Source organism: Triturus cristatus, chromosome 1_2, assembly GCF_964204655.1.
Source record: "Triturus cristatus chromosome 1_2, aTriCri1.1, whole genome shotgun sequence".
Classification (NCBI taxonomy): domain Eukaryota; kingdom Metazoa; phylum Chordata; class Amphibia; order Caudata; family Salamandridae; genus Triturus; species Triturus cristatus.
In genome coordinates, this window is record NC_140580.1 from 118,885,099 (window position 1) to 118,911,484 (window position 26,386).

The 26,386-nt window shown below is 50.0% G+C and overlaps 1 pseudogene across 1 annotated transcript in view; it reads left to right on the forward strand.

Annotated features, from left to right (window-relative positions):
* The window catches only part of LOC146866929 (lysine-specific demethylase 5B-like), a 545,361-nt pseudogene extending 525,357 nt beyond the window's left edge, over nucleotides 1–20,004 (forward strand). Inside the window, exon 14 of the transcript XR_014966708.1 lies at nucleotides 19,041–20,004. The product of XR_014966708.1 is annotated as a lysine-specific demethylase 5B-like (transcript). The remainder of the gene's footprint in view (nucleotides 1–19,040) is intronic.
* The last annotated feature ends 6,382 nt before the right edge of the window (nucleotides 20,005–26,386 follow it).

A 26,386-nucleotide genomic window follows, 5' to 3' on the forward strand; every position in this document is an offset into this window, starting at 1 on the left:
CTGGATACCTAGATTCAGCACTGGGACATTTCCTGAAAACAGTTGAGAAAATGCGTTTTGGTTATTCGGCTGATTTTTAAGGAATATTTGTAATTTTCAAAAGTCGACACTTAGAAACTTTTTGGGAGAAAAAGTGTCCATGTTATTCTATGAGGAAAAAGAGGTTATCGGTTTCCAGGTAGGTAATCGGTCTTTTGAGTTAGGGTTCTGGGGTAAGACTCGGGGGTCTCCCAGGGTCAGTGATGCACTGTTGTTGCACCCTCAGTGGCACTCGGGCAGCCAGGTGCAGTGTGTTGAAGCCCAATGTTATTCTATGGAGGATAGGAGGACTCCGATTGGTGGCTGCTGGCAAGCAGACCAATGGGTTGTGGGAGCAAAGCTCCTAGGGTTAAGCTCAGGGCAAGTTGGGGACCAAGTTAGCACCAAAGGGGCACCCTCAGCGGCACTAGGGCGGCCGGGTGCAGGGTGCTGTTTTGAGGTTGGGTGCCCTGTTGATTTCAATGGAGATTCTCCGGGACAAAGAAACACTGCAGGCTCGGGGACGAGAATCTTCGAGGAGTGACCACCACTTCGAGGGATAAGTTGGGATGTAGAGGGTTGGTTAGGCACCTCTGGGTTGGGTATTCAAGGCCGTGGGGCGTCCGGTGCAGGGGTGCCTTGGGACGTTGGATTTTCTTACCACCTCTGGTCGTGGTAGGGGGGGTCCTCTGGATTGAGGCTGCAGGCATTGTCAGGAGGCTTGAGGCAGGTCAGGGGTCACCGGATCTCGGGTCCGGATCGCCGGAGGGACCTCCTCGTGGTATTTGTCCACTCGAGCACGGGCCGGATTCGGCGGGTGCAGAGTGTGCAAGATTCGCGGTTCCTGGCTGGCACCAGAATCTGCAGTTCACACGTCCAGTGTTCACGGGAGAAACAGCTTGGAAAGTGAAGGCAGGCAGATCCTCTCGGGTTTTTGAGGTTGCTGTCCGTTGAACACGCCGGGGTTTTGCAGGAGCAGGTTCGAGGGCAGACAGGCCAGTAGGGCTGGGGCCAAGTCAATGGGCGTCGTCCTCTTGTTAGCTCTGCACGGCTTCTCATCCTTCTTCTCTTCTTTTTCTTGTGGTTGCTGAATCTGAGTAAGGAAGGTTCAGGGTGCCCCTAAATACTAAATTTAGGTGTGTTACAGGTAGGTAAAGCGAAATCAGCAAAAATCAGCCATCGAGGAAGTTCCTATATCGCGTCGAGGTGTATACTCAAGGTACTTCATAGTGAGGAGGAAAGGTCGGAAGTCAGAATTCAGACCTATCCTGGATCTTCACGCCCTCAACAAATCCATCCGGAAGGAGAAGTTTTGCATGTTGGCTCTCAATCAAATATATCCCCATCTCCAACAAGGGGACTGGATGTGTTTGTTAGATCTGCATATTTCCACATCCCAGTCAGCCCACATCACCGAAAGTTACTGCGTTTTCTGGTGGGATCGACCCATTATCAGTTCAAAGTCCTGCCCTTCGGGTTGAAGTCAGCTCGCAGAGTATTTACAAAATGCATGGCAGTAGTAGCAGCTGTTATATGGCGCAAGGGAATGTTTGTTTACCCTTACCTCGACGACTGGCTTCTGAAGGACCCTTCTCCCCAGAATGTGAGGGTCCACTATCAACGATGTCTAGCTCTTTACCAACAACTGGGCCTTCAGGTCAACTTCGAGAAATCGACTCAGCATCCCACGCAAAGAATCCACTATCTGCTAGATGATAGACTCCGCAGTAGGAAAAGTGTTTCCTTCGGAGGAGAGACTGTCATCCATCACTCTGAAATGCAAGCAGATTCTGCGCAGCAATTTCCCTTCAGGCCGTCAGGTTGCCTCTTTTTTAGGGTCGATGGCTTCCTGCACTTTTCTTGTCCCCAACGCCAGGCTGAGGATGCGTCCTTTACAGCAGGATCTGGAGGGCAAGTAGGACCAATGAACGGCTCGATGGGACGACAGGATACATCTGTCAAAAGCAGCCAGAGCATCGATTGCATGGTGGATGCAACAGGAAAATCTTCTGGTAGGGGTTCCGTTCCATCAGTCCCCTCCCTCTCAATCATCAATCATTAATCACAGATGCTTCCCTCCAGGGTTGGGGTGCGCACATGGGGTCTCTCCAGACTCAAGGTCGATGGTTGTCAAAAGAGCGATTATATCACATCAACATGCTGGAGCTATGAGCTATGAGCTTTGCATCTAGCCGTCAAGGCCTTCTTCCCATCTATTCAGACCAGTTCCATCTTAGTCCAGACGGCCAATATGACCACCATGTACTATCTGAACAAGCAGGGAGGGACTCAATTGCATCCCTGTCCCTGGAGGCCCAAGCTCTCTGGCATTGGCTCCTTGCAAGCAATCTGACTATTACAGCAATACACCTACCAGGGGAGCAGAATTCACAAGCAGGCGCTCTCAGTTGTCACCTTGAGGACCAGCAGGACTGGGTTCTAAACGACGAAGTCGTTCAAGAAACTTTCCGGTAATGGGGTCGTCCAAGCATCGATCTCTTTGCGGACGATACAAACAAAAAATGCTGCGACTTTGCCTCAAGATTCTACTGACCAGGATCGAGAGGGAATGCCCTTTTGATCAATGGTCAAGAGGCTTTGTATCCGCTTTTCCTCCCCTTCCTCTCATCCCTAAGGTCATAACCAAACTCTCCCACTCCGAGACAAGGATGATTCTGATCTCTCCGGACTGGCCATGGCAGTGGTGGTACCCGGACCTTCTGCACCTATCAGAATGCCCACACAAGAGATTGCCATGCAGACCGGACCTGCTGTCCAAGATGAACGTGAGCATTCATCTCCCCACCTAATCACACCCCAAAGATAGAGCAGTGGATGAAACACCTATCCGTCTTTGAATGTGCTCCCCTCGTCATCCATTCCGTAAAATCCCTGGGAGTCACCATAGACAAACACCTGGATATGAAGTCGCACATCAGCAAGGCCACCAAGGGAGCCAATCACCAGATGAGTTTACTAAGGAAACTTAAACCCTTCCTCCCGCAGAGCGACTTAAAAATGGCAGTTCAAGCCTTGGTGTTATCAAGACTAGTCTATGAAAGCACCACTCTCTGTGGCCACCCCAGATACAAGCTTGCCCCGTTGAGGGCTTCACTTAACGCTGCTGCAAGATTGGTATCAGGAGCTAAAAGAAATAGCCACATTTCCCCGACCCTGAAAACGCTGAACTGGCTGCCATATGAGGCAAGAGTTCATCTAAAAATTGCCTGCATGACCCATAAAGCACTACACAACAACACACCCAGCTACCTAGCTCAAAAACTAGAACGATCCGGAGGATGCAGACAATTACGAAGCGCGAGTTCTCTACTTCTGAAACCACAAACCTTTCATAAAAAGAGAATTGGTTGCAGAGCCTTCTCAGGGATCACCCCAAAGATATGGAATTCCCTACCTCCATTGGTTCGGGGAATCTCTTCCCTTACAGCCTTCAAAAAAGAGGTAAAAATCCTCCTAATGAACAAACTTACGTCCTAAGTCCTGACCCTATACTGGCTTCGAGTCACCGATACGATCCGCATATTACTGGATACCCTGTGTGGATGGAAAGAGAACACTATTGGTCTGTTTTTATCCCAATGCAGACCTAAGGCCCAATAACCTTATTGTCTGCAATATGACGTTGCCCTCTGGGATCATGTTCTCGTCCACTGGTCTACTATGTCATCTTATACCTATGTTATCTTATACCTTTTGCCTCTACTGTAAGTAATGACGAATATCTAATGCGTGTATATTACATTATGTTTTATGTCTCTTTAACTATATACATTCTGTAAAGCGCTCTGATACCCTCGTGGGTCACGTTCGCGCTATATAAAACCTTATAAATAAATTCATCACCCCAACCTTTCCTCACTGAACTTGGCAGCATGGCTCCTGAGGTCCTCCAATATGGTCATTTAGGACTCCCTCAGTACTGCATGAGTATCTTGAAAGAAGCAATAAGACCTTCCACAAGACACTCTTATGCTCGTAAATGGAAGCGTTTCTATTTGTGGTGTGTGCAAAATGGTTGCCATCCTACCAAGGGGCAAGAGTAAGTGCTTTTACCTTATCTCCTCCACTTAGCTAAGGCACGTCTCAAATTCTCTTCCATAAAAGTACACCTGGCTGCCATTACGGCATGCAGGCGGTCTCCTTCTCACCCTTCTTTCTTTCAGATGCAGGTATTGAAGGACTTTTTACAAGGGTTAAAGAAGGTTTACCCTCCTATCCGACCTCCTTCGCCTCCCTGGGAGCTGAATCTGGTTCTGTCTAAACTGATGGGTCCTCCGTTTGAACCTGTCCACAAGCAACCCTCCAACACCTAACGTGGAAGGTAGCCTTTTTGGTAGCAATCACCTCAGCTCGCACGGTGAGCGAGATTCAAGCTCTCTGTTCTAAGGAACCATACACGGTTTTTCATCTCAATAGGTTCGTTCTGAGGACTCGCCCCTCTTTCCTTCCGAAGGTGGTGTCGGACTTCCATGTCAATCAATCCATCTCGCTGCCTACCTTTTTTCCTAATCCCTTTACACCAGCTGAGAGGGCCCTTCATTCTTTAGGCCTGAAAAGGGTTTTGAAATTCTACTTGGACAGGTCTAAAGCGATAAGGAAATCTGATCAACTGTTTATTAATTACGGCTCAATCAAAACAGGTTTTCCAGCCTCCAAGCGTTCCATCCCCAGGTGGATAGTGTCATGTATCAAACTGGCTTATCAGTTAGCACAGAAGCCTCTTTGATCTATGCCCAAGGCTCATTCCACTAGAGGAAAGGCAGCTACAATGGCTTTTCCTAACAATGTACCAGGACAGACTACCTCGCTCAATTGGATGGTCAGATTCCAAACCCAACTTCCTGAGGCTCACCTTCATGCATGGAGAGTGAGCAGTGACACTTCCAACTGCCATGAGAGGCAACCCCTTGACGAAATCATTTTACTCTGGGAGGTAAACACGTTTTGTCACTGTGTGCAGAGCAGAAGGTTGATCCACTGAAGACATGTCTTTTGTAGGTCCTATGTTTTGCTCTATCACCGGCCAGATTGTACAGTGGGCACTGTCCGGGACTATTTTCCAGGCCTGTGAGCATTTGTCTGCCAGCCCACCCTTCCCTGTTCAAATCCCTAGTTGTGATTATATTTTTTGGAAGGGATTCCTGTTCCTTTCTACATCCAGTGGGAACCGAATGTTGTTTTTGACAGGGGACCGTTTTGCTCACTTCACAGCTGTCTGTTCCATTTACTGTTGTTTAAGACTGAGTCCATTTTTCTTGTAGCGATTACTTTGGCAAGACTTGTCAACGAGCTGCAGGTGCCATCTTTCATATGCTTCTGCCCAGACAAATTGGTCCAGAATACAAAAGTGGATTTCTCGCCCAAGGCGGTGACCCCTTTCCATCCGGGTCAACTAGTTATTAACCTACCCGCCCGCCCCTTTTCCTGCCACCCCTCCCTACTGAGGAAGAGGAGCGATTACAATGTCTGGACACCTGTTACGCAGTCACTTAATATGCAGACCAGACAAGGGAGGTATGATCTGACTACCAACATGACTTAAGCACGCACCAGAAAGGACAAGGTGGTCCAGAAAAGACCTTACACTGGATCATTTTGTGTATCAAAATGTGTTGCCAAAATAAACCACAGTAGGAAAGTGGGTATCTGAAAGAAACACGTTAGTTAGATTCCTCACCTTAGAATATCCCCAGGCGTCAGGCTGGATCCGGAAAGGTTTTTGTAGCAATACCCCTTGCGCGTCGCTTTTTGACCTCTTTTGGTTACTCAACTCGATATCTGGTGCCGGTAGAATGCCTGGATTTAAGCATTGTGACGCCTGTCACCGACTGATGTCGGTAACGGATCACCATTGCCGGTGCGCGTACTGCCTGGGGGCCGACCATGACGCGGAGTCGTGCCTCGACTGTCAGGCCTTGACGTCGAAGGCTAGGCGGGAGCGGTCCCGTAAGCTACTCGAGCTTCGACACTCTGCTCCACGTCGCTCTCGGTCCCGGTCCAGGAGGAGGTCCAAGGACCGTTCGCGGAGCCGCAGCCATCGACATCGCTCGTCGGGATCTTCGGGTAAGTCCCGTCACTCCAAACATTCTAAGAAGTCCAAGCGGCGTCCTCGCTCTTTGGACTCCCCTCGCCGGTCGCGCGACCCGGCCGAGTGTCCGGGTGGTTCCACCCCCGCGGCTCCGTCGGAGCCGCAGGAGCCGTGCTCGTCCCCATACCCTCCGGTCCCTGGGTTTGACGCGACTCCGGCGGAGGTCGGTGCCTTCCTCTCGCCCATGAGGAATCTGGCTCCGCCGTCGACGCCTGCCGGCGCACCTTCGGGCCCCGCAGGGTAGACTGGGCACCTCGCGTGCCGGCGGCTCCGGCCCCGGTGCCGTCGAGGGCACCGGGCCGGACGCCGCAGGTCCCCGAGGGATCCAGGCCTGGATCTCTGCCGGCGCCGGTCGACCTCACGACACCTCCTCCGCCGACACCGGTTCCGCCCCCGACGCCGTCCCCGCACGGCGTCGGGCCTCAGTTTAGCCCTATTCCGGACCCGGCGCCGTCCGACGCCGTTTCCGGCGCCGATGGGTGACCGCTTCATCCACCGTCCGGCTCCGATCATTCCTCCTGTCTACCAGGAATCGGATGATGAGGGCGACTGGGAGGAGTCTCAGGACCCTCTGGCTTAACAGGCCCAATTGTCTCAGGACTGGGCAGAGGAATTGGGGGACGCCAGCGGTTTGGATACCTCTCCAGACGCTGGATTCATCTCTCCTCCGACTGTGGCCTCGGAGGAAGGTGCAGCCTTTTCTGTGGTGCTGCGCAAGGCGGCCGAAGCCCTGGGGCTCGAGTTGTCTGCTGTGGCTGTGAGGACTAACGTCCTCACCGAGGTCCTTCAACCGACAGCAAGCTCCACTGAGCCTCTGCTGCAGTTTAATGAGGCCCTCATTGACGTTCTCCAGGGCACTTGGTCCAAGCCCTCCACAGTCCCTCCTGTGGACAGGAACGTTGCCCGGCGCCACCGCCCTGCTCCGGGCGAACCCACATTCCTCTCCCACCACCCCACCCCAAAGAGCCTGGTTATCCAGGCCTCTACCTCCCAATCCTCCTTCCCATTCGCTCCTCCGGATAGGGAATCCAAGAGGTTGGAGCAGTTTGGCAAGAAACTGTTCTCGTCCCTGAGTTTGGGACTGCGGTCTTTAAATACCGCTTGCCTTTTGGACCATTACGCCCACTCGCTGTGGGATGCGGTGGAGGACGTGCTGCCCTTGTGCCCGGAGGAGGCCCGGGAGCGACTCACCCAAGCACTTGCTAACGGGCGAGATGCAGCGCGGCACGCCATTAGATGTGGACTAGACACCACGGACTCGCTGGGTCGGGCAATTTCCACCACGGTGGCGCTTCGGTGTCACGCCTGGCTGAGGTCCACGTCGTTTTCAGGGGATGTCCAAAGCTCCCTCATGGACATGCCCTTCGATGGCACTCGCCTGTCTGGCGAGAAGACGGACAGTGCGCTGGCCCGGTTCAAGGACTCCCTGGCCACGTCCTTGGGTCTTGCGGCCGCGGGGCCGCAAACTTCCGCCTTTCGCCCCTTTCGTGGCCAAGGAAGGGGCGCCTCCTCACGTCCGCCCAGCCACCGGCCGCAGAACCAGCCTGCACGCGGTCGCGGACGTGGTTTCCGCCGAGGCGGTTCTGGAGGACATCGTGCCGGTCAGTCCACATCCACCCGGCAGCATCCGCCTCAAAGCCCTCCTAGTCCGAGCTTTCAGGCCCATTCAACGCCAGTGGGGGGCAGAGTTCGCCATCACCTGCACCACTGGCGCTCCATCACTTCGGACAGGTGGGTGCTGCAAATCGTCCGAAGGGGCTACTCCCTCTACTTCGAGACGACCCCTCCAGCCATGCCACCGCAGAACCACCGTATGTCGGGGGGTCATTTGCATCTTCTCCGGGAGGAGGTTTCGGCCCTCTTGGCTAAGGAGGCCGTCGAGCGCGTTCCTGTTCCAGAAGTAGGTCGTGATTGCTATTCCCACTACTTTCTGGTTCCCAAGAAGGGCAAAGGGGGCCTACGCCCGATCTTGAATCTCAGAAGCGTGAACGCCTTCCTCCGGAAGGAACTGTTCAAGATGCTCACTTTGGCTCAGGTTCTTGCTGCCCTAGACCCTGGAGACTGGATGGTAGCGTTGGACTTGCAGGACGCTTATTTCCACAACCCCGTCCTGCCGGCCCACCGGCGTTACCTGCGGTTCACGGTGGGTCAGGAGCACTTTCAGTTCACCGTGCTCCCCTTCGGCCTCACCAGTGCCCCTCGGGTGTTCACGAAAGTGATGGCGGTGGTCGCAGCTCATCTGCGCAGATCAGGGGTCCCAGTCTTCCCCTATCTCGACGACTGGCTGTTGAAGGCGGGCTCGCCCCAGCAAGTCGTCTCCCACCTCCAGACTACGGTAGACCTCCTGCATTCGCCGGGGTTCTCCATCAATGTGTCGAAGTCGCACCTGAGTCCCTCCCAAAAGCTCCTTTTCATAGGGGCGGTTCTCGATTCGGCGCAGTTCCGGGTCTATCTGCCGGAACAGCGGGTCCTGGACATTCGAGCCCTGATTCCCATCTTCCGGCCTCTGTCCTGGATTTCGGTCAGGTTGGTGCTGCGGCTTCTGGGGCTGATGGCCTCCTGCATCCTGTTAGTACCTCACGCCAGATGGCGGATGCGGGCTCTGCAGTGAGACCTGAAGTTTCAGTGGGCCCAGCATGGAGGCAACCTGTCCAACCACGTCTTGATCTCGGAGGGCACTGCGAAACAGCTGCAGTGGTGGCTCACGAATCGCGATTGGGTCAGCGGCAGATCCCTCTCCCTTCCCCAACCGGAGCACGTGGTAGTGACGGATGCGTCCCTCCTGGGATGGGGGGGCCATATGGGAGAGGCGGAGATCAGAGAACTCTGGTCTCCGGCGGAGACTCGGCTCCATATCAATCTTTTGGAGCTGCGGGCGATCCGACTTGCACTGAAAGCCTTCGTTCCCTCTGTCCGGGGAAGTGTCGTGCAGGTGTTCACAGACAACACCACCGCCATGTGGTATTGCAACAAACAGGGTGGGGTGGGGTCGTGGACCCTTTGTCAGGAGGCCCTGCGCCTCTGGACATGGCTGGAACACCAGGGCATCACCCTAGTGGTTCAACATCTGGCGGGCTCTCTGAACGCCAGAGCGGACGAACTCAACTGCCGGTGCATGATGGATCACGAATGGCGTCTGAACTCGGACGTGGCGCAAGGTCTCTTTCTGCAGTGGGGAGAGCCTTGGTTAGATCTATTCACCACCGAAGAGAACGCGCAATGTCAGCAGTTCTGCGCGTTGGAGTTTCCAAGGCGGCACTCGCTCAGACGCCTTTCGTCGCGAGTCGAGTTGCGGTCTGTTGTACGCCTTTCCGCCTTTACCACTTCTGCCCAGAGTGCTGAAGAAGATCAGGCGCGACCGGGCCCAAGTCATCTTGGTGGCTCCGGATTGGGCACGAAGGTACTGCTATCCCGAGCTACTCAGTATGTCCATCGATCCCCCGATACGACTGCCTCTTCAGGAGGATCTTCTGTCGCAGCAGCAGGGGACGGTCCTCCACCCGAACCTGTCCAGCCTCCACCTACATGCGTGGAGATTGAGCGGCGGCAGTTGATGCCATTTGACTTGCCTCCTGCAGTCTGTGATTTCATTCTGGCAGCCAGGCGTCCCTCCACAAAGACGGTATACGCCTGCCGGTGGAACAAATTTGTGGCATGGTGCACAGCAAAGGCTGTGGATCCCCTTTCTGCCCCTCTTTCTGAGGTTCTCCTCTTTCTTCTTTCTTTGGCCCAGCAGGGCTCTGCTCTGGGCACCTTGAAAGGTTATCTTGCTGCTATCTCTGCCTTCCATCGGCTTCCTGATCAGCCTTCTCTTTTCAAGTCCCCTGGTGTTTCACGCTTTCTCAAGGGCATTACTCATATGTACCCTCCTGTTCCTTTCGTAATGCCTCATTGGGACTTGAACCTTGTTCTCACTTTTCTGATGTGCGCTCCCTTTGAGCCCCTTTATAACTGTCCCATCCGTCATTTGACTTTGAAAACTGCCTTCTTGGTTGCAATCACCTCCGCTAGGCGGGTGGGTGAGCTCCAGGCTTTGTCATCCAAGCCTCCCTTCCTTTCCGTTCATGTCCTTCTTTCCTGCCTAAAGTCGTGACTCCCTTTCACATCGGGCAATCTGTCACGCTGCCCACCTTCTTTCCTCCTCCGCATCCTTCAAAAGATGAAGAGAGGCTCCACCGTCTGGACCCAAAATGTGCGCTATCCTTTTATTTGGACCGCACAAGACAGTTCCGGGTGGACCACCAACTTTTTGTTGGATACGTAAGGGCTAAGAAGGGTAAAGCTGTGCACAAGCGGACCATCTCTCGGTTGGTCGTGTTGTGTATTAAGACCTGCTATTCTTTGGCGAAAAAGGTTCCTCCTGTTGGGCTACGGGCCCATTCTACTCGGGCCACAGCGGCCACGACTGCACTGGGACGGGGAGTCCCCTTGCAAGACATCTGTCAGGCGGCGACGTGGGCTTCGCTGCACACGTTTGCGAGACATTACTGCCTGGACAGCCAAGTCCAGAGGGATGGCCACTTTGGCCGTTCTGTTCTCCAGGACTTTCTGGTGTGAACTCGGTTCGCAGACCCACCACCGGGGTTGGTATTGCTGGGGTATCTATTCTAAGGTGAGGAATCTAACTAACGTGTTTCTTTCAGATGAACAAGTTACTTACCTTCGGTAATGATGTATCTGTAAGAAACATTAGTTAGTTAGATTCCTCACCGACCCACCCAGCCTCCCCGTTCTGCGAACCGACATCTAGGGTTAAGGTTCTCCCTTTCAGGGCCCTAGATTTTTGGGCACCAGTGTCGGTCTCTTGCATGGCTCAGCGTCCCTGGCGCGGAAAGCTATGTACAAGAACTGACGTCAGCGCGCGAGGGCGGCGTATAAGTACTCCGACGTCATTCCGGCGCACGACGCCAACGACGGACGCGGAGCCGCAGACGACGCCTAGCGACGCGCAGGGGTATTGCTACAAAAATCTTTCCGGATCCAGCCTGATGCCTGGGGATATTCTAAGGTGAGGAATCTAACTAACTAATGTTTCTTACAGATACATCGTTACCGAAGGTAAGTAACTTGTTGTTCTGTTGCCGTAACCCCCCCACTTTTTGCCAGACTACTGATGCACTTTCACTTGATGTGCCCTGGGTCCCTGACAATCAGGTTCCCAGGGCCTGTGTTCTTTCCTCAAAACTAACCCAATTGGCATCTCTGGCCACAGGTCAGCCCCTGGTAAATGGTACCACAGGTACCCAGGGCACTGTTACCAGGGAAGACCTCTAAGGGCTGCAGCTCTTATTGTGCCACCCTTAGAGGCCCTGTACCTTCACACACACACTGCCTTTGCAGACTGCATGTTTTGGTGCAGAACAAAGTGAAGAGTCGACATGGCACACATTCCTGTGTGCCATGCCTACAACCCACTGCCCTGGCATAGATCAGTCACCCCTCTAGCTGGGTGCCCTATGCCAGTGGTGAGGGTACAGGTGCATGAGCCCTGTACCCCTACAGTGTCTAAGTCCATTCTTAGACATTTTAAGTGCAGTGCTGCCATTAAGAGTATATGGTGCTGGGAGCTTGTCATTACAAACTCCACAGCACCATAATGGCTACATTGAAAACTGGGAAGTTTGGTATCAAACTTCTCAGCACATTAAAGGCACACTGATGCGAGTGTGAGATTTAATGAAAAATGCACACCGAGGGCATCTTAGAGATGCCCTCTGAAAAACGACCAGCCTCTGGTGGGTTCCCTGACTGGTACACACCAGCCTGCCACCACGAGACATGTTTCTGGACCCCTAGGGTGGGAGCCTTCGCTCCCTGAGCCCAGAAACGAAGCCTTTCCTGGGCGGAGTTGTTCACACCTCCCCTAGGAAGAGCCATCTGCAGCAGGGGAGTTTCAAAGGCCTGGCAGCCTTTGTAATGCGACCCCCAGCCTCTCCTGCTATCAGGAGCAGGCCCCCTTCCTGTCTCCCCTCCTTTTCGGCGGGAAGACAGGCGGGAAAAACTAGCCAGCCCAGAAGGTGTGCCCACCTCTGCCAACTCCACCCCTCAGGTGGGGGGTGGCGAGGTGAAGTCCCCTGCCCTCTTGCAGACGGCAGTCACTCCCCAATCTGGATTAGGGATTGTGCTCACTCCCCACGTGGGGTAAGCACACCAAGGGTGTAGTCGCCCTAAGGTCAGTAGCCCATTGGCTACTGACCCAGAGACCCCTTAAAACGCCCCGTAAATACTATATTTAGGGGGCAGCCCTGAACCAAGAAAGCAGATTTCCGCAACCTAAGAAGAAAAAGGACGAAAGAAGACGCCCAGCAGAGGAGACTGCAGAGAACAACTGACTTGGCCCCAGCCCTATCAGCCAGGTTCCGGAGATCCTGCGCCCAAAAATTGTCTTGACCTGCAGCCAGCAACCTCCAGAACCCCTGGGAGGACTGACTGCCTTCAACAAAGACTGGATCTCCTGTGAACAGCAGCCCTGTTCAAAAGAAACTCTGAAAGCAGGCTCAGAGACTGCTGAGGACAAAGAAACCCGATGCCTGGAACTACCACTGCACCCGTTGCCTATGGCCCGATTTCGAGTGGCCCACTAGTTCCAGCGAGGTCCTCCAGCACTCCAGATTCCGAGTCCACCGTGGGTTGACCAATCCAGGACTTCCTGACGTCACCTGCAGCCTCTGCACGGAGACCCCCCACAACCGCGAGTGGCCTGTAAGGTGAAATCCGACCTCAAAAGACACCCCTGCATCCAGCCGCCCTGCGCCCTGAAGAAAAGAACCTGAGGTACACCTATGTCCCCGATCCCTCCAACTTACCTGCCCAGCTGTTAGTTCCTCTCAGAAGTCTTCCTGGACCGACCATGCAGCTAAAAAACAAAAATCCCCATTGAAAACAACAGGGCACCCGACCGCCCCAGCGCAGAGGAGGGTGCACCTTTTGTGCTGGCTTGTTTTCCCCATTTGCCCTGAGCTAAAGTCCAGGAGCTTTGCTCCCACAGCCAAGTGGCCTGGTCGTCGGCGGCCACCAACCGGAGGCCCCCTATCCCCCATTGGATAAAATTGGGCCTCAACACTCTGCCGCCTTAGTGCTGCTGAGGGTGTAACGAGAGTGCATCACTGACCCGGGGGGACCCGTGAGTCTACCTCCAGAACCTCAACTCCCACTGCCAAATACTTGCCTCAAAACCATAACACTATTTTCATCCATAGGCTAACATTGACTGTTTTTCTTGGAAAAGTTTCCAAGTGTGGAGTTTGAAAACCTAAAGAAATTCCTTAAAATTAAACTGTTTTAACAAAAACGATTTTACTTACTTGTTTGCAGGAAATGTCCCAGAGTAGTATCCAGGCATACTACTCTGAGTAAAAAATGTAATCCAAAAAGTAACTAACCTGGTATTTTACTGAAAATCCCATTCATGTCTATGTACTGTGTTTACAAATCATTGCAATTCTCTGAAACAATACTGTAAGTCAAATCAAAGTACATTTACTATTGCAATCCAAACTGTTTACAAACTGCATTACTATTGTAAAGTATTTATTGCGTACCTGTGCCATGCTTGTTTGGTTCTAGAAAATAAAATAACTAAAAGAATATTCTTATACAAAGACAATTGGTCTGAAGTTCAGTATTTGAGTGTGTGAATTCATTTGCTGACTGTTTACAACAAATTCTTAACACTGTCCTCTGATACTGCCTTACTGCTCGACCACACTACCACAAATCGAGAGTAAGGTTCTATCTAACTTTACCTCTGTCTGCTTTTGGGGGTCCACTGGACTGAGCGCACACTATACCTCACTTTGGTATAGTATATACAGAGCCAGCTTCATACAGCCACCCATTGGAATCTGGGCTCATTCTACCAGAGGGAAGTCTTTCCCCTCTGCACATGCCAGAGGAATCCCAGTCGCTGATTTTGCCGTGTTATGACATTGGCGTCCCTCCAGAATATATGACGTTACAACGCATGCTTTTACAACTCAGTCTTTACATCGCAACTTTCGCCAACTGTTATCACATGGACTCTGAAGCAAGGAGGCATGGCAATTTGGCATTAGCTATGCTTCAGGATTCTCTTCCCTGACCACTCTGTCCTACCCACCTCATGTAAGGGGGTACTGCTTGTGAGAAAGTGGCTCTGTATATACTGTTCCCAAATAGGTACAGGGTGTACAGAGTCCACAGTCCCCAGAGGCTTGGCAGGGGCTAAAGTTAGATATAACCTTACATTCTAAAGTGGTAGCTTGGTCAAGCAGTAAGGCAGTATCAGAGGATAGTGTAAAGCATTTGTTGTACACACTCAGTCAGCAAATGGTCTCTCACACTCAAGAACTGAACTCTAGGCCAATGGTTTATATATAAAAAATATATGCTTGTTTTATTTTAGAACCAACAATTGGATTTAAAATATACTTTCTCAGAATGAGATGCTTTATATAAATACTTTTGCAATATGCAATTGACTTGTGTAAACAGTTACAAGTGGTTGCAATAGGCAACACTATTTTAAACACAATAATGCATTGAGTTCAATGGAAGTTTCATGTTATTTGCTACAGATTAGTTTTAGGATTACTTTTGGAATTCCAGGACTGGATCCTAGATTCAGTCCTGGGTCAGTACTTGGAACCAAGTGAGAAAAGTCGACTTAATTCCTGTGATGATTTTTAGACAATATTTAGCTATTTTAAAAGTTGACAGAAAATATTTCATAGAAAACAGTCAATGATTCCCTATGGCAGAAAATTCAAGTTACAGGTATAGTATGTTCTCATTACTTTTGTAATCCAGTACTGGGTGCCTAGACTCAGTACTGGGACCTTTATCCAAAAGTAATTACGTTTCCAGATATTATACGATTTTTTAAGAATATTTAAAGATTGCAGAAATTGACTCTTAGAAGAAATTTCACAGAAAAATAGTCAATGATTTCCTATGGAAGAAAATTGGGTTACTGGTAAGTACAGTTGTAAGTAGTTTTCAGAGTCAGTGCTGGGCACCAAGATCCAGCACTGGGAGCTCACCTTAGAGCAGGTAAGTATTTTCGTTTTCGTTACTCGGCTGATTTTTGGTGAATATTTTTAGTTTTGAAAAGTCCACACTTAGAAGAAATTTCAGGAAAAAGCCAGTCAATGTTACCCTATGAAGAAAATTGAGTTATTGGTTTAAAGGTAAGTACTCGGCTGGCAGAGTTGAGGTTTTGGGCTTAGACTCCGGGGTCCCCCAGGGTCAGGTAGGTACAGTTCGTTCACTCCCAGCGGCACTAGGGCGGCCGGGTGCAGAGAGAGTTAGGCCCAATGTTATCCTATGAGGGATGGGGGGCCTTGGTTGGTGGCTGCTGACTAGCAAGCCACGCGGCTGTGGGAGCTGGGCTCCTGGTCACTTACTCAGGGCAAGTGGGGAAGTAGATAGGTGTAGAGGTTGCACTGCCAGGGCCACTCGGGCGGCTGGGTGCAGAGTGCTTTTGAGCCTTCGGGCGCTCAATTGATTTCAATGGGAAATCTCCGGTTTAGAAAAAGACTGCAAGCTCGTGGACGAGGTTTCCTCAGGTGCCACCACCACTTCGAGAGGTAAGTTGGGTAGTTGGAGGATAGGTAGGTACCCCGGGATTGGGCACAGGGGGCCACGGGACGCAGATTTGATAAAGTGAACCTGTTATAACTACCAATATCAGTTTACATCAACAAGACTTTGGCAGTGTGAAGGGTTGTCTGCCTAGAACACTACCTATTTCAAGCTATGTCGCATGTTGGAACTATGATAGTGGCACACATACAAGACGTTCGCTTATGATGCGTTGGCACCAAACATGACTCATGCAGCAAATGTCCTTTGCTCACTCGAAGCCCCTCGGAGACAGTGAGGCACAGCTCTGTTTTGCAAGACACAACAAGAAGCAGGGTCGGTCTCTGTCAAAATAGCTGCTATTGGGTACGTCTAGGGCAAAGTCGAAAGATGAGGACAAGTAGGGGGCAAAAAACAGGAAGCACAACCATAGCTCCTCGACATCCAGAGGCTTCCACTCCAGCAGTAGATTGCGCGTTTGGTGGTCGTGACACCTAACTCTAACCTCTGTCCACCTCTCATCCTATAACATTTTAGTAGAAGATGCTTCCTGCGCCATAATCTACTCTGCAGCAGCACGTTGTTTCAAGCACACCAAGCTGCAGTTAATGTTCGTTCCGCCTCCCTCTGGTGTGCCATTAACCCAATGAGGCCTCCAGGTCACTCTCTCTCCTATGGTGCTGACTGACTACAGTCGAAGTCATCCTACTCCGCTAACAGCTGTGCCAAGTGCTTGTGCGCCTATGTGAGCCTGTCGGATGTAGAGGTATTCAATTACCAAAACTATTGCTAAAGGTGATGAACTATATATTGTAGTTTAATACCCTCAATAATGGTAGTTGAAGTGGATGGAGGACATTTTGGGGTCAAAATCAACCATCATTCAAGGCCTCCAACATGTTCTGCATGATGAAAAGGGAGATCATTTGCTTCCATCTTGTTAAATTGATGCCTATATCTTGATTTGCAGAATGTCAGTAGCTTAGACACCGCTCTGAACTCTGCCCTGGATTAGTCTTTATGGTGTCTACTTTGCAGTTGTGTTTCAGAGTGCTGCACAAGTCCTTAAATTGCCGCTCCCCACTGACATGAAGGCTGACCTCTTAAACAAATATATATATATGTATGCATGCACTCTTTGTAGCACAAACCTAGCCAAAAGTCAGCTGAACATTGTACAGTGTCCAATATGAACATAAAGTCAACAAGTGATAGAGGTTGCTGGTTTGTCGATTGTCTATTCATTGTGATGTAGTGTTGTTTAAAGAGGTGCATCTTCTGCTCGTTCCTAAATTAATGCAGTGTTCAGGTAGTCAGGATGGATACAGGGATGCTGGTCCCGATCTTCGATATATAGATGTAAAAAGCCTGCTGTCTTTTTTTAGTTTTTTGCACTTCTTGGTTTTCAGTCTGATGGTGTTCTGGCCACAGGTACACCATGTGCCACCAGGGGAGTCAGTGAAGCTCTAGCAGGACAGGGCGCGTAAAATGCAATTACGGAGTGCTCCTGTAGGTGTTAACCACCATCCAGACTCAAAGGTATGAGGTTTGAACAGCAGTTCGGAAGTCTGGAAGAAATAGTTTCATTTTCATACACAAGTGAGCTGCTACCAGGCCATGTGTGTTTTTGCAGTGTGTTTCTTGAGGGTGATGTCAATGTCCAGGGTGAATCCAAGTGACTTGGCATGCGATTAAAATTAGGGTTCGAAACTGTCAAGGTTCAGGTTAGTGAGCCAAATCTATACTATTCATTACTCGTCGTTTTTGGCAAATAACTGAAATTCTCCCTTAGTTGAGCTTTAGGTAGGTGCTGGATATCCTGATCTGGATAAAGTGGAGGCAGTGTTGTAGGTGTTTGATGTCTGAAGCAGAGGCGACTTTCAAGTAGAGTGGGGCGTGACACAGCCCCCTGCAGCCTAAGCACTGCAGTGGGGACCTCCAATCATTCAGGGGCCCGCAACCATTTCAACGGTGCCCCATTCTGCCCAAGGCCAATGGATATTTGTGAGGTTTGGGATACTCTGGGGCCCATCCTTTTGCATTCACATTTTATGGGGGGCATCATTTTTACATTGCACCATTTATGTGGAGTTATGTATCATCAGCATATTGGTGAGCCTTGATGCTGTCATCTGCAAGTGGAACCCCAGGGTGCTCTAGATATAGGTTGAAGATCACTGGGGACCATATGGAACCCAGAGGGACTCTGGAAGTGATGGGCATATATTGGGACCTGGAGGTGGCCTGGTGAACATACTGATGCTTGGCAGAAAGAGCGGAGGAAAACCATTGAAGGAGATTGCCAGTGAATCCCTTGGAAGGTGGTGGACTGGTCGACTGTGTCAAAGGTAGCTGAGGGGTCTAACAACATCAGGAAGCTTCAACTGCTTAAGATTGGGACCTCTAGTCTTAAATATTTGCCAGGCAGCCACATGGGTATCTTTCCATACTTTCACCAGGCACAACTACATTAATGCACAACTAAGCAGAGGATCATTTTGCCAGCTTGCTCCTGCAAGACTTCCTTGTGTAATGTCTGCTCCCTGAACAATTCTCATTGCAGGGAGCTTTGCTTTTGTATTGGCTCCGAATGTGAGGCATCTGTAGTTAGACGTATCCATCAGAAGGGTACTACCCTTCAATTACACTCTTTTCAGTGAATACTGACCACAGGTTCCTCACCAACCGCCCAGTTTTTCCTGTTATGTAGTGGACTTTTATGTTCTAATCAGGTCCCAAGTTAGCTGGCTTGCACTGCCAATGAAAGATAATGTTCGAGGCATGTGAGCTGTAGATCACATGCTTTACATAGCCTGCCATCTAGAGTTGGGTCTGGATGTTTGCACTTTGTTTTTGTTCGAAGAAGTCTTTTCTAGTCACAAGGTAGGTGGTGACTCCTTTGGGTGATAGTGCTCATGGGCATCGACTCCATTGTTAGATTTTTTTTTTCCGCCTTTGGGTTCAGATGCGAATTGCTGCCCTCCGGTTCGGCACCGTTTATTGGGTTCACCAGGCATCAGTGTGCTTCGGTGGCTCCTTTATACAGCTGCATGTCGTCCCGTTTGGAGACAGGGCGAAGTCACAGCAGAGGTCTGTGACCCAACCTGTTAACGTGCAGGAGCTATTGCAAAAGTTTTTAGATTGTCTAGCATCTGCGAAGATGTACAAGGTAAGGAATATGTGGTTAGAGTATCAATAAGATAGACCGTTAACAAAGGTAAGTAACTTATTCTTTTGTGTACTTCAAATTAAACAACGTGTTGACAGATATGGCTGCTAATTTCCAATAGAGCAGTCAAAATAATATTTCTGCAATAATTCTCAGGTTATTTGTTTTTCTCTTTAACTTTAGGTAGATTGGGTCCAGTGTGACGGCAGTTGCAACCAATGGTTTCATCAGATCTGTGTTGGAGTTACCTCGGAAATGGCAGAAAAGGAAGATTATGTCTGCATTCGGTGCACAGCCAACAATGTTATGAATCGAAAATAGAACTTATTTTGCAAAACATTCAGGACTTTAGTAATTGTTTCCTTCCCTCTTACCTGCTCACTCCTGACCTCCCACCCCTCCTTCTATCCCTTTGCAACAGCCACAGGACTAGGTTCTACTGCAAGACTGCAATTGGTGCTATTTCTACCCTCTCGGGAACATTTTTCAGAACTCTTTACAAAATACAGACTTTTTTGGACAATTTTGTATATTTTTCTTACAAGCAGTTTGTGGTGGTGTTGGCAGTAAAGGCGGGGTCTGTTATGCTGTTTCTCCAGCCAGGGTTTTCAGTGATTTGGAGTCTTTGATACATGCACCTTTTAATGTACAGAGTTACCACTCATACCTCAGCATGGGATTCACCAAGCCACTCCTCTCAAGTCTCTGGTGCTGGAAAGGGAAGAACAAAGCAGGTCCACAAATTCTATTAATTCCTCCCTGGAATTGCTGCTCTCCTTACAGCATCCTCAAAAACAAACCTGTTACCCTTTTTGTTTCTTCCCACACCACCCAATATCCCTCCCACACCTTTACCCTTTTTTTTTTTTTTTGTAGACTAGTTTTATTTATCTGAGCAATAACCGGTATGTCTGGTTTCAGTGGATGGAATTGAATTCTAAACAGCGTGTTGGTGCTTTTAGCATTGATTGGTATACAGAACGGAGATGTTTAGGGTTTAGTGTAACTGACAAATTTGGGGTGTAGCAGACAGGAGATCTGTGAAGTTAAAACCACACCTGTACTTTGGCTTTCCCTTTTTAGAGGGTAGCTTGTATCAAATGTTGCAGTTTATATTGTGAAATAAACCCTTGGTTACCTTGTAAAATCAGCTTTGTTGTGTTCTTTACCAAGTATTGCCTTGCATTCCTTTGTGTCCTTGTGTGAAATGCGGGGTGCTGACATGGGGTGTCTATAGTGTCTTGTTAATATGAATAGCAGGACCCTTCTGGTCCCTGATGGACTCCTTAGAAGAATGATGTTATTGTTTGGGTGTGTCTGGGTGTGGTTAATAAAGTTCATGATGCAGTGCGTACAGGTAGTTAAAGGTTGCACTGTGAAGAATAAGCACGTGCACTTTAGAGCTTCGTGTGTGGCGTGGTAATTTGCAAGCTATCATGCTGGGGTGGACGCTACAACAACCAACGAATTAGCGGATCTGCAAACCAAAGCAACAAGAGTGCTTTCCCTGAGAGTTTGCCGAGGTGCATCAAACTGATCATGTGCGCCTCAGTCGTAGTGAAACAGTCGAAGGTTGGCGTATGTGGAGCAAAGTGCCACTCCAGACAGTGCAAGACTTTCGAAGAAGGCAAAGGCCCTACGGAAAGTTGTCACAGCCCGTAACATGCTGGTATGACTGAAACAGGTCTGTGCCGCAACACAACAGAGGCAGCATACATACAGTACGACAGCTCTAAAGGCAGCAACAACCAGATACAGAGAAGCACAAACGTCTGCGAAAGCCAGATGTAGAGAAGCGCACCAAAAGCAGAATCATCCAGGTGCCACGAAACGCTAATAGTGGTGAAAACCAGGTACGATGTAGAAGGTTGAGAGCGGTGACAACCATGTACAGGAGACCAAACAGTTACTCACAGCCAAAGATGAAAAAGAGGCCACACATCATCAGATCTGCAGCAACAACACTGATGCAAGCATGCGGCTGGGGCTCAGATGGTATGAATGGAGCAGGTCCAAGCGGGCAACCGATGGCACCAGAGCAAGCCCTGCCCTCAACAGCAGGAAATTCCACAGGTGGTTATGATGCCACCATGTTCTTCAAGCCACCACTTCCATCCAATACCGGCAAAAACAGAATATTGGCACGTCATGGTGTCATGGCCTAGGAAAGCATAAGACCGTGAAAGTGCAACTCCATATCAATGAGGACATTTGCCCTGTTGCTCAACGGCATCATCAAATTTCTTTTCACTTGCAGGAAGCTGTTGATAAAGAACTGGAAATGCTGTTAAAACCAGGTATAATTGAACACTCTACTGGTCTGACACAATGGTTTTCACCCATAGTGGTAGTGCCCAAAAAGGACAGTGGAGGTGACGTGCACATCTGTGTTGACATGTGTTAAACTAAGAAGGCAATTGAGAGAGAACAACATCATGGTCTGCACATTGCAGATATGATCCCACAGCTGAATGATGCCAAAGTCTTTTCTCATCTCTGTCTGAACAAGAGGTATCATCAACTCGAACTAGAGGAAAACTGTAGGTACATTACGACCTTTTTGACCCGTAATGTTTTATTAAGCTATTAAAGACTATGTTTTGGGGGTGTCATCAGCTGCAGAACATTTTCAGGATGTCATTAGCGGTATAGTACAGCCTATTGCACAAGCGCTTAATTATAGTGATGATATGCTTCTATTTGGGGCACACTCGAAAGGAACATGACCAAGGCCTTACCCAAGTATGCAATTTGGTGATGCAGGTCGGACTTTGAAAGGAGTAATTTGTGAGTTTCAAAGAATAAAATTCAAATTACTTAGGCATATTTTCTTCGAAAAGGGGCTGATACCAGATCTGGCTAAATTACAAGCCTTATCCACTACTCCGCTACAAAACGTGACCATGCTGCGATCCTTCCTTGGCATGGCCAATTACTGTTCCAGGTATATTTATGATTTTGTCACAGTTAGTGCCCCGTTGATAAAATTGACAAAAAGGAACGCTGTGTTCCATGGGTCACCTGAATGTGTCCAAAGCTTCAAGAAAATCACACATGCAATTGAGAATGCTACTGAAATGGCCTATTTTGATCCAAAACGTTATACTGAGATTGTAGTAGACACCAGTCCAGTGGAGTTGTGTGCGATCCTTGCCTAGCACAGTGGACACAATTCCCAAAGGCACATTGTGGCTTATGCAAGCCAGAGTCTGTCGCAGACCAAACTTGCTATTCCCAACATGAAAAAGAAAGTCTAGCCTGTGGTGTGGGCTTGTGAACACTTCCATGTTTTTCTGTATGAAAACACCACCCTTATCACTGACCACCAAGCTTTTCTTACTATTTTTGGGAATCCTAAAGCCAAGATGCCCTCTCGTACCGAGGGGGGGGTTGCAATTGCAAGAGTATGATTACACTATTGTGCATAGGTCAGAGAAAAATAAAAATTCCGCTGACTACTTTTCACAAGTGCCAGTACAGTGTCACAGTACAACTGCTAAAGTGGGTGACGGGGCGTGGCCAATATGGCAGCTGGATGAGACATGACTTCAAGTCTTTCCGGCGCCGCCGACATCCAGCATCATGATTGCTCCCCGGTGCCAGGCGTTATGACAAGGGGGACGCAGTACAAATATCCTTGGAGTAGGAGTGGGTGCAAAAATGGCAAGTAACACCGGATGGGGATGGATTGAGAAAACTGGGCCAAACAGCGTGGTGCTTGAGCTCGTGGAATTGGATGGTGGCCGACCGGCAGATAGATGTAGGAAAGTGGGTGTCTGTTGCAGTAACCCCCCCCCCCCCCCCCGCACACACACACACACACTTTTGCCAGACTACTGATGCATTTTGATTTGATGTGCACTGGGTCCCTGCCAATCAGGTTGCCAGGGCCTGTGTTATTTCCCCAAAACTAACCCAATTGGCATCTCTAGCCACTGGTCAGCCCCTGGTAAATGGTACCACAGGTACCCGGGGCACTGTGACCAGGGAAGACCTCTAAGGGCTGCAGCACTTATTGTGCCACCCTTAGAGGCCCTGTACCTTTACACACACACACTGCCTTTGCAGGCTTCGTGTTTTGGTGCAGAACAAAGTGAAGAGTTGACATGGCACACATCTCTGTGTGCCATGCCTACAACCCACTGCCCTGGCATAGGTCAGTCATCCCTCTAGATGGGTGCACTATACCAGTGGTGAGGGTACAGGTGTATGAGCCCTTCGCCCCTACAGTGTCTAAGTTCATTCTTAGACATTGTAAGTGCAGTGCTGCCATTAAGAGTATATGGTGCTGTGAGTTTGTCATTACGAACTCCACAGCACCATAATGGGTACACTGAAAACTGAGAAGTTTGGTATCAAGCTTCTCAGCACATTAAACCCACTCTGATGCCAGTTTGGGATTTAATGAAAAATGCACGCAGAGGGCATCTTAGAGATTACCCCTGAAAGACTAACCTGCCACTAGTGTCCAGGCTGAGTGGCTGCTTTCAGCTACCACCACCAGACATGTTTCTGGACCCCTGGGTCGAGAGCCTGCTGCTTTCTGGGGCATGAAACATCCTGGGACGAGGTGCCAAGCCTCCTCCCCCAGGATAGGCAGGGTTCACGAAGGGGAAGCTTCAAAGGCTTGCCACCTTTGTGAGCTTCCCCAGGCCACTTGCTCCTCTCAGCAGCTGGTCCCCACTGGTTCTGACCCCCACTTTGGGCGGGAGAACCGGCAGGAAAAACAAGTGAGGCCTGCTCCTGTGAAATCCCGATGTGTCCTGCAGCTAGCAACCTCAAACCCCGGGGGACCTGCCTGCCTTCAACTACCAAGACTGTCTCCCGTGAACACCGGATTTGTTCATCTGCAACCTCTGGCCTTGGCCGGAAACTGCAAATATGCACCACTCTGCACCGGCTGTCCACGGCCAAAGCTCGAGTGGGCAAACACCACGAGGAGGTCACCCTGGCGATCCTGACCCAAGATCCGGCGACACCTGACCTGCCTCCAGCCGACACCTGCAGTCTAAATCCAGAAGGCCCCCCTAACCGCAACCAGGAGCTGGTAGAAAGATCCGACCCCAAAAGGCACACCTGCACCCAACGCCCCACAGCCTTGTGTGCCCAAACCGACTGTGCCTAACCAACCCCTAACTTCCCAACTTACCTCTCGAAAGGGTGGTCACACCCAGAAGACCTTTATCCTCCAGCTTGCAGTGCTTTTGCAAATCGGAGGTTCTCCATTTGAAAACAGGGCACTCAATGTCAAAACAACACCCTGCACCCGGCCGCCCTAGTGCCGCTGAGGGTGCACCTTTGGTGCTACTTCGTTTCCCCCTTTGCCCTGAGCTAAAGTCCAGGAGCTTTGCTCCCACAACCCAGTGGCCTGCTTGCCAGCAGCCACCAACCGGAGGCCCCCTATCCCCCATTGGATAAAATTGTGCCTCAGCACTCTGCACCCGGCCGCCCTAGTGCCGCTGATGGTGTAACAAGAGTGCATCCTTGACCCTGGGGGACCCCTGAGTCTACCCCCAGAACCTCAACTCCCACTACCAAATACTTACCTCAAAACCGATAACACTGAGGGGATGCCCCAAAAAATGGGATAAGAAATGGTCACGATGGAATAAATACAGAGGAGAGCCCTGTGTGTCGCCCACAGTTGAACTGGAAATGAATAGACGTGCTGCATAAGAATGTTCTACTGAATTGTACCGTACATCTGGGGCTACCCAGCTGAATAGTGGTATATCCTGAACATGTTGTCCATGTTTGCCTTTGTGGCTGTAAAGAAAAACCAATAAACAAAGTTTAAAAAAAAAAAAACGATAACACTGTTCGGGGCATATGAGCTTCAGATCACACACTAGCATAGTAGATCGCCATCTGGTGTTCGGTTCGGATGCCTGCACCTTGTTGTTATCTTGCAAGAAGTCTTTGTAGTCACGAGATAGGTGACTCCTCCCTTGGACGATAGTGTGCATGGGCATCCTTAGATTTTTTTTTCCGCCATTGGGTTCGGATGCAACTTTTCCGCTCCGGTTCGAAATCTCAATTTCAAACTTTTTCGAAGCGCAAAACTTCCAAAACATCATCGGATTCACTTTCATCTTCGACCCTACTTCATCGGCTCGATTCCGGTCGTCGACGCGGGCCGCTTGGCCTATCCACGCCGTAAGGCCTACGGGTCATGGAAAGGACGCCATTCAAAAAATGCCCCCAGTGTGGAGCAAAGTTTCCGCACAGTGACCATCACAAGGTCTGCAATCTGTGCCTATCACCTGAACACGACGAGTCCAGCTGTCCAGCCTGCGCTTCCTTTCGATCAAATAAGACTATTCGAGATCGAAGGGCTCGACGACACATCATGGCGCAGATTCCAGCTCCTGAACCAGAGGACATCTTTGATGAAGGCCCCGATGTCCCGGAAGAAGATTCCGAAGATCTCAAAATCGTGTCAGAGGCAGAAGACTCAGACGACCCCATCACTCCTGGGCAACGAGTGAGTACTACTGCCCCTACCCCAAACCCTCCAAATCCAAAGGCAGTGGTCAAGACTTCGCCTGTTGGGCCCAGTTGAGACCGAAAACATCCTTCAGAAGCCCCGCCTCCGGGCTCGGCTCCGAAGAAAAGGGACAAGCCTTCCAGTAGCTCGGGACCGAGGAAACCTCATGTAATTGTCCCACCGGCGCCTTCGGCACCGAAACCAAAGGAACACTCGGCTCCAAAATCAGCTCTGACGCCTTCCACCTCCACAATGGCCCCCGAAAACCCCGAGGCCCGTCGATAAGCTGGCTTCGAATATTTCCAAGCCTAAAGATCCGGCTTTGGCTCCGAAACAACATCCTCGGCACCGAAACAGAAGCCTAAGGACTCTAATACGCCTCCGAAGGCCAAAGACCATAAGGATCAACCGCAGTCTTGCCCGGAACCGAAAAAATCGGCACCGAAAGCGGTTCCCCAGGAACAAGAACTTTTTCACCCAGATCCTATCGATCCAAGGCAGAAAAAGATTTATATGAACCCAAAAACAGGACATGTCACGGCTGTGCCATGTAAAAAGAGGAAACCGGACACACCACCTGCTCCAGTTCCTGCACAGAAGAATGACTCTACCACATCACCTATGCCTCCTTCTTCTCCTATACTGCCTCCTTACCCACCTCCTCTGCCTAAACCACCCTTACCTCTAACTTCTCCACCACATACACCACCTCCAGATGAGGATGATGTCTGGGGGGGGGGGGCGATCCGAATGACCCGTTCACGGATCCAGATACCTCACCACTAGATGATTGGGCATATCCTATCCCAACAGATCTACCAGACCTCCCAGACCCACAGTCATATCCCTCAAAACCATCTCCCCCAGATGATCACCTTGGGTTTGGACAGTTATTAAATAGGGCTGCACTTTATCATGGCGTCACAATGCACTCAGATGCACCAGAGGAAGACTTCCTCTTAGATACATTTGAACAATCCCAAAAGTCAGTGCAAATCTTACCAATGATCAAAGGAGTCATTAAGCATGCCCCAGAAGTATT